Source organism: Parasteatoda tepidariorum, chromosome X1, assembly GCF_043381705.1.
Source record: "Parasteatoda tepidariorum isolate YZ-2023 chromosome X1, CAS_Ptep_4.0, whole genome shotgun sequence".
Taxonomy (NCBI): Eukaryota; Metazoa; Arthropoda; class Arachnida; order Araneae; family Theridiidae; genus Parasteatoda; species Parasteatoda tepidariorum.
The window spans coordinates 26,113,044-26,121,945 of NC_092214.1; the positions used below are offsets into that span (position 1 = coordinate 26,113,044).

General features: G+C 26.0%; 1 long non-coding RNA gene across 1 annotated transcript; it reads right to left on the reverse strand.

Annotated features, from left to right (window-relative positions):
* Window positions 1-8,291: 8,291 nt before the first annotated feature.
* On the reverse strand, window positions 8,292-8,859 carry LOC139427129 (uncharacterized). Its single transcript, XR_011638279.1, has 2 exons — window positions 8,782-8,859; window positions 8,292-8,377 (listed from the first exon to the last, which is right to left on the reverse strand). It is a non-coding gene; the product is annotated as an uncharacterized lncRNA (long non-coding RNA).
* Between the last annotated feature and the right edge of the window lie 43 nt (window positions 8,860-8,902).

Here is an 8,902-nt window from a genome sequence, read left to right on the forward strand (position 1 = left end):
TGATTGAATATTTTGTTCGATTCTTTTTTTTTTCTTCCCTCCTTTCTACCACCCACCTTTCGTTTTTTCTTTCTCTCTTTTCTGTCCTTCCTTTTTCTTCCTTTCTTTCTTTCTTTTAAAATTTATTGTTTAAAATCACAAATAATATAATTCGACAAAATTATAACATTTTTAAAATTTGAATGAATTTTTCTTCTTCTCTTTTTTCTTTCTTACGTTCTTTCTATTTCTGTTTCTGTTTCTTTCTTTCTTTTTAAAGAAATTTTACTTTTTCGAAATCTTAAATGTATTTCAAAAATTTCTGAGCTGGAAAAAATTTGAGAAGCAGCATTATGAATGCTGTATATTAACCATAAATTGATATTGACGGATGATAGTTCTACTAAGCAACTCCTCTATTGTAACCTACCGAAGGAGAAGATGGACTCGACCAAAAAACTTTTAAAACACATATGAAGATAATGTAAAAATCAAAGGAAAAAAACAGAAGATCCTATCGATTAAAGTGCAAGCATTGAAAGAGTTTTGAAATTTTCCATCTCTAAATTTTTCAGTTCGTCACTGAAATGCTTTATTTTTATACCGTGTCATATTTTATACTTTCTTATGTTTAATGAAGGGAATACTTTTTTTTATGTTTTAATTATTTTTTCTGTGATAAAACGTTTCTGCAAATAGACATGTTACATGCCTGTGAGTTTAATATGTTTTGGTACTGTCTTGGTACTATATCATATTAGGAAACATTTTCTGGCTTTTGCAAATAAATTTTTTATTTTTTACTATAACTCTGCAGGCTTTTGAGTTTCTCAAATTTGGCCTATCTCTAATGGTTTATACCAGTCACAGAACATTAGATAGAAAAATAATGAATGTCATAATAACTTCTATGTTCTAATCTCATTTTTAAAAAGATTTTCTCTCGTTGGAAACCTTTCCCTATGTATTTTCCTTGAAAAATATTTTCCCAAAACGATCCATTCAAATCCATTGAAACTGAGAAAACTTTTAATTCCATCGAACCATCGCGTGTACCAAGTTGAGGTAACGATAATTTTTTAATTGTTCCTCCAAATTTCATCAAATTGTTTTCCATTTTATTTTAGATCCCTTATTTTGAGTAGTATGAATAACGCAAATTTATTCTAGAATATACTTTTTCTACGCTGAAAAATAAAATTCTGTTAAAATTCCTCCACTGTATGGTAATAAAATTTCTGGTTTGAAAAGTTTAAAAGAAATAGAAACGTAATTTTGGTTAATAAAATTAAAATATACGGTATTTTAAAAACTTAATTTTTCCGTTCATATGATTCCCAAAAAATTCTGTTTTTCAAAATTATAGTTCTTATTATCACACTCTATATAAAAATTACAAAACTGAAAAATTAATTTAACGAAATAATTGGATTTTTTTTGCCATGATCCATGATTTTATGACAAAATTACTGAATTTTACAAGATTTACCAATGGTCATTTACCGAAAACGTTACCAAAGCCCTTCGGTAAGAATTGCAGAGTTTTGTGGTGTTCCCATAGAGCCAGATATGAAGTTTTAGGGACCATGATGGCAAAGGATTCACAGATGCGAAACAGATAGCATGATAATGACAATGCTATCAGCAATGTAAGCCAAGCACTCTTACTTCCCAGACAAGCTTGTACTCATCCATCTAAATCTAGGACAAGTTCAAGCTATTTACAGGAATAAAACGGCAGTTCTATGCAGTTTCAGCTCAATACCTTGATAGCTAAATTGTAACTGCAAAAAAACATTTTTAAACTTCTTAACATTTTTTAATGTAATTTTATTTCACATTTCTAGCACATTTAAATATAGTTTAAGAAGTATAGTTCAGTAAAATTAGTTTTAGAACATCTTTTTGAAATGTTCTTACTATTTGTTTAAAAATGTGGCGGTTTAAAATAGCCATGTTAGACAAAATATCGACTTTTTTTTTTATTTGGAGACCTTCTTTGAATTAGTAAAATATATTGGAGAGACCTTTGCTTCTGATAGATTAATTAGGTTTGGTTAATCCATTAAAGGCATTATAACGTCTCACTTTTAAACAGCTTCTGAATAAAGAGTTTTGATCTAATGCCGATTTAAATAATAGGGGGCATATTTTATAAACATAATCTGAATTCATACTCTCATGACGAGTCTTTAGTTCCTCAGGCCTTAACATCAGTAGGTATAAATCAGTTCCTTTCTCTTGTATTACTTAAATGTTATATTACAATTAAATAAATATTTTGAAATTCGACTGCTATTTCCAAAAATTTTCAAGTTTCAACTCCGAAATGAATGGAGTAATTTTAAATATTTTTTAGGAAAAATATTACGTTTTGTAGGGGCAAAATGTCGAAATAATTTCTAAACCTAATTTTAACATTTATATTTTCTTCCGAGATTTATACCTACTTAGCATCCGAGATTTTACTAGTTTTTCAAAAGACTTTTAAAGTTAAAATCTATTGAGTACAACTCTTTCATAAAAAAATTATTTTTCAGAATAAGATTTCGCCAGTTCAAATTTGAAAAACTTATCCTTGAACTGATCCACTTGAGCTAATATGATAGTCACCTTTTCAACAAAAGATCCGAAATTTGACGGACACATCTAGAACAAAGAAACCATGGAATCTAAATTCAAAGTATAAGGCATTGTTTTTATTATTAAAATTTTGAAAGCAGTAAGCAAAATAAAGGTTTAAAAACGCAAATTTTAAAAATAAATTTCTGAACTGCCCGTTGTGTTTAATTTACATCTTCATCACAAAATTCGCAAGATGAGATTGTCATAACACGAATTATCTATCAGTCATTTAAATTTATAATGCACATTTTTGTAAATATTTAATTCATGGAACCTAATTACATTTAAATAATACATTTAAATAATACTGGCAATGTAATGCAAATTTTGAAATTAATTACTTAACTCTTCGTTTATTTTCGATATTTCTTAAATTATACAAATGTCTATCATTATATGGAAATGTTTAAAACTATTTTTGATAGATATATAGTAATTTCGCGTTTTAGATTTCCCACAAAATAATTAATTTAATAAAGGCTTATTTTCAAATTTCAGTAACTTTTATTTTTAGTATGATTCATCATATTCAATTTATCACAATTATTTAAATCAACATACTAAAAGTGACAGTAAAAAATTACGAAAAATAGTAAAAATGAATTAATTAAAAATTGCTTATTTTTTATGAAATTTTATTACATTATACACTCTTAGAAAGTTTAAAATACATTAATTCATAAAATAGTTCGAATATACTGCAACCTGATAAGTTAAATAATTTAATTGCCAAAACTAATTCTGCTTAAATTTGGATATTGATCAACATTTTCAACCTTAACAAGAACGTTACTTAATTTATCACTTTATTAAGATTGCTGCAAGTTACCACGAGATTTAAGGTAACAATATTTTGGTTAAATGATGAATCTATTTCTCTGTTAGGTTAGTATTAACATTTTGCACAGCATGAAAAAATATTTTTTGTTCATTTGTCTCTTGCCGAACAAATTTTAACCCAAATTTAATGTTTCAATAAATTTTACCTTTCAAGTAAAATTCATTGAAAAAATTCATTTGTGTGAAACTCTGCGTGTGTGAAACACTAACAATAGTTTATTTCCTCATCCAAAAGTTTATAGCCCAAAAATATTTTTTTATATGTTTCCTTTAATATTGCCTCGTTACAAAGCTGGAAAGTTATTATGAAGCAACTACTTTCGAAAATTTCAAGTATTTTAGCATATTTTGCATTAAAAAAATAGTTAGGAACTTTAATCTAAAAAAAAATTTTTACACTTAGAAAACTGAAAAAGGTTAATTCAGGAAATTAATATTTATTTATCATAACAAAATGTCCTTTCAATTAATAACATTTTTTGTTTCACCTAAAAAACCTTAACATTCCGAAAAAACTAGTTTATACTCATGTCCTCAAAATTAATCAAAGACATTAGCAATCGAATTGTTTTAAAATTAGTAAACAAAGTGCACGACTAGAGCTGGGAATGTAAGTTTTTTAAAAAATATTCATCGGTATTTTATCTTCATCTTTTAATTATTTCAGCATATACTTTTTATTTTAATGCGTATTGAAATACAATTGCAGTTTGGAGTTTTCATAAATAATTTTTTTTCTTAATTTAGAAAGAAACTTGGTAAAATATTTTTTTGTTAAGAAATTTCAGCTGTTGGAGATAATGACAAAAAAATTCTAAATGATCTTACTATCGAATAACACAAACATAACGTATATTTATTTGCTTTAATTATTCTATACATCTTGTGCCAAATAATGTTTTGAATATAAATTTTATTCTGTATCGAAGATATACTAAAGTAAATACAATAAAATACTCATAATTCCTTTGAGTAAATAAAGCGAATTTCAATTAATAGAAATTTGGCGATTTCTAGATTAATATTATGCTGATTGTAATATAATACAAAAAGTATATTGTTAAAATAAAAATTACATCTTTATAAATAGAAATTAGGTTTTTGATTAAATCACTCATTTATTTTTTCCCAGATAAAAGTTTTGCTAACTAAAATGAAACACGTGTGAACTTCGTTGAATTCAAAACCTAATTTCTTTAAGAAGAAATTAGTTTTTAAAATAACTCACATTTCGTCCCTACATTTTAAAAATTAAATATGTGTCGGAAAAAAAAATATCTTATTTATTTCGAATGGTAAAATGCAAATTTTATTGAGTAGAAATGTTATACAATTGCATGTCTCCCAAATAAATAAACTGAATGACAAAAATAATGATTTACTAGCATATTTATTAAGAAAAAAACTTCATTTAACTTGTATAGTAAAACGAATTTACAGTTTAAATATTTGGAGAAAATTAAAATGCTTATATAGACAAAAAAATGATTTCTAGCACATTTATTAATAAAAAAAAACAACTTCAATTAACTTGAATTGTAAAGTAATCTTTCAATCAAACATTTGGAGAAAATCAATTGCTTTGTTAATCTTTTTTTTTAATTTTAATAAACAAAATGTATTTCGTAAGACTTTTGTCCATAGCTTATGTCTGTATTAATTTAAAAATTCCTTTCAAACTTAATAATGAAGATACACGAGCCGAGAAAAACCAGCTATGAACTCAACTTAATAAATTCACAGAAGCAGAACTCATAAAAAAGCTATGTAAGAAGTTGAAAATGTACAAAAAAAATATTTTCTTAAAAATACATATCTGAAAACATTTCAATTGCGTATAAAATGTAAAGATCTTGCAGAAAATTATATTTATTTTCAGAAATATTTCTGAAATATAATATTGTAAAAATTACCCTTTAGCTGATAACGAAATTTTTCTAAGATATTTCTTTTTAATATTTTTGGGATATTTTAAAAATATTTTAAAAATATCTAAAGCATTAAAAAATATATCAATAATGTTGTTGCAAAGACGAAGAATAACATAGTTCCTTTTCCTTATATGTCTCTGAAAATGAAAAAAGCAATAAATTTTTAAATTTAGTTTTGTATACTTGTAGACAAATTGCTGACCTTATACTTGGTGTTGCAGTCAGTAGAGTTAAGGATTTATTTTTTTCTTGAAAGAATTGTTTAACAATTAAATTTAAAAACGTTTAAACATGTTTTAGAGTATCTAATAAAATTTAAAATTAAGAACAGGTAAAATATAATTTTAATCACCAAAAATGCTGAATCAAAATGGAAATAAGGGAAAATAAACCGAAAATTTGGGAAAATTTTTTTTAACGAAATTAGAGCCAAGTAAACTTAGAGCAAAAATACTGCTATAATCATAATGCTTAAAAAAGAGGAACAAAAAAAGTAAGCTTTAAGTAAAACTTTTTCTGAGGTTTTTACGGACTTAAATTGCATTTCCATTGTGCTTATGTTTGTTCGACGTGATTATTATAAAGTATAAGTATCACAATAATGAAATCTATTTTCGAAGTAATTTAATTTAGTCAAAATTTTCCATTTCCCGTTTAGATTTTTAAATTTATCTAGATTTTTTTCTGTGTCTAGCGATTAAATATGTCATAAATATAATCAATTAAAAATACCCGAACATTTCGCGCAAAACATTGACTAGTTAAGATTAATTGAATTATATTTTTAATAACAGTTCTTAAATTAAAACCAATCACAATCATTATATTTAAATTAATTATATGTATACAAAGTGTTTTAGAAGGTTTAACCTTAAAATCTAAGTTTTAAACTCTTGCAACTATAAAATAAAGTATGTTAAACTAATGGTTTCAAGTTTCTTAGTTTATTTATTTAAACTTTAGGCAGTAACTAAATCTTCTCATTATTCCAGTCTCCAGTATATTTTTATTTTAGTGGTCAATTTTCTTTAAGTAAAACACATGAAGTATTCTTTGTATATAATTTTTGCATCAATCAATGTTTAACTATAAAGTTTCGGTTTTCTCTTCGCACACTGTTAGAATTTTTTTTCCTTCTGAAATTAAGGTAAAATAACCAGCATCAGTCTGTCCATCCGATTAACTGTAAAGATTACGGTTAAAAACATTTTTTTACCTTTACTGTTTAGAAACAGTTTATTACTTGTATGGTTATAAAACCATGAATGCAAAAATATACAGTTTTTTTAACCATTTGCAACTGGCATGGTTTCAAAACCTTAAAAAAGAAATTTAACTGGACAAAATATCAAAGCTTTTAATCAAGGTAATGGGCAGTTTAAAAAGTACATGACATTAATTAGGGAGTATAGGACACTGGAAACTTGGAACTGTAGTGGTGCCAACGCTGGGACTCAAACCCCAGCTCTGTCGGTTATGAGACTGACAGATTAGTGCTCCCGGTTATAATATTTACGAGGGATAAAATTCTGTTGTTTAACTGTATTAGGGTAAAGAAGTTAATAAGCTGTTTTACTCACAGTTAACAGTTTTATGACCATCTTATTTATGGTTATTTGACTGCTTTGTTTGAATATAGTAAAAAAAAATTTAAGGAAATTGTTATTTAACCATTTTTCCGAGAAATTTCTAACAGTGTGTACAATTGTTCCAACTACTGTAGATGACATATTCCTTTCTTCCTAATTAGTTATTTCATTAGGAAACAGCTTTCATTTAGTTGTCAGCTGAGTTCATTGAAGTGAGGAAGATTAATTGCTGTTAGGGGCCAAAAGCAAGATCTTTCATGGAATAATTCTTTTCAATGATCAACACCAGGAATAGTTTTCTACAGTTTCGCAATGGGTGTCATGTGTAATTATATTTAAAAAATGGTATTCAGAGACTCTTTCTGTAAGTTGAGTACAAAATTCTTTAATTTTATTCAGAGTACCTTTTTCGTAACGAAATGTTTTCAAGAAAATTGCAAGAATGTTTTATAAGAAAATTACACTACTTTAGAACGCATCTATGATCTGTAATAAATATGTATATGTTAGAAATAGTTTCCTACCCGTTCGAAACTGGTGCAATGTATAGAAATATTTTTTAAATGATTTTTATAAATTTCTCTGTATGTTAAATACCAAACTCTTAAAATTTATTGTATTGTAGCAATTTTAAGACTAGTTGTTTTTTAAGTATTATAAAAAAACTGCAATAACCCAAGAAGGTAAAGGTAACTATTAATGTCAGATTATATTCTGTATTTCCTCCTGCTCCCAAATAGGTGTAATAAGGGGAAAGAATTTTAAAAAAACATTTTTGAAATTTTCTTAGTAAGTTAAATACCAAATTCTTGAATTTTTTCGTTATCTAACAATTTTAAAAAGAATTATTTTCATAGTATATATCTGGCAGCTAGAAACTTACGTAAACCCTCAAACAATATTAATACTTCGGGAAATTTTATACTGCAGGGAGAAAAAATGTCGGTAAAGTTACCGTTCTCTATGGCAGTGACATCTCTAGTAAAAAAAAACAATACATAATATATATATATATATATATATTTTAAAAAAAATAAAATTTTTCCTGTTTCATATTTTATACCTCCTCCTACAGTGTTAATTTCCCCCCTCCTTTATTAAAGACTACGAAATTCACAGCGAGAACTAAAAGAAGATAAACGTTAAAACCACCTGTTTTAACTACAAAATCATGCTTATCAGACACATCAAAAAAGGAGTTAATTAAAGTTATGTTTAAAAATTCAAAAATTATAATGAAAAATATTGCATGTAGTTAATTAAAGGCATACTTTGCTTAAAACAGGATTCTTATTAAAGAATGAAAATTATATGGACAAAAATACAAACGGAATTTTCTTTGTCTTCCCATTGGTCCTGGTGGAACGTATAACTGCTTGGATCTACTTGGGCCTGCTCCTCTAAAATCGTGGTCTAAATTAAAAAATAAAATTGAATTAAAATGATTCAATATTTATTTGAAAATACAGAGGTTAACACAGCTTACACAGTAAATGAATAAAAAGTTAGTGATATGTAAACATAATTCAAATCAGAAAATCCTAAAAGAGAGAGACCCGTGATCAGGTTTAGCATGATTTGAATCATTATTAAAATCTTAATTATTAATTTAATTAATTAATCTTAATTATTAATCCAAAATATTAATTTAAACTGAATCAATTTATTAAAATTAATTTGTCGTTTTTTTTTTTAAATTATGCATTTTTTCTTAAATACGACAAATCTCTTTCCTTGATAAATAATTACAATTTAGAGTATTTTTTTTTAGTTTTGACATGTGCATTGCTGCAAAAGAAAAAGTGACTCAAATTTACCTGATGCGTGGCTTATATTTAGGGCTGCAGGTTTGTCGCGGCGCGATTTTCCTCGAAATTCTCAATGTCTTGACTTGCGTGAAAATTGCTTAAATTTTTTTATTATAAATGTGCAAATCTT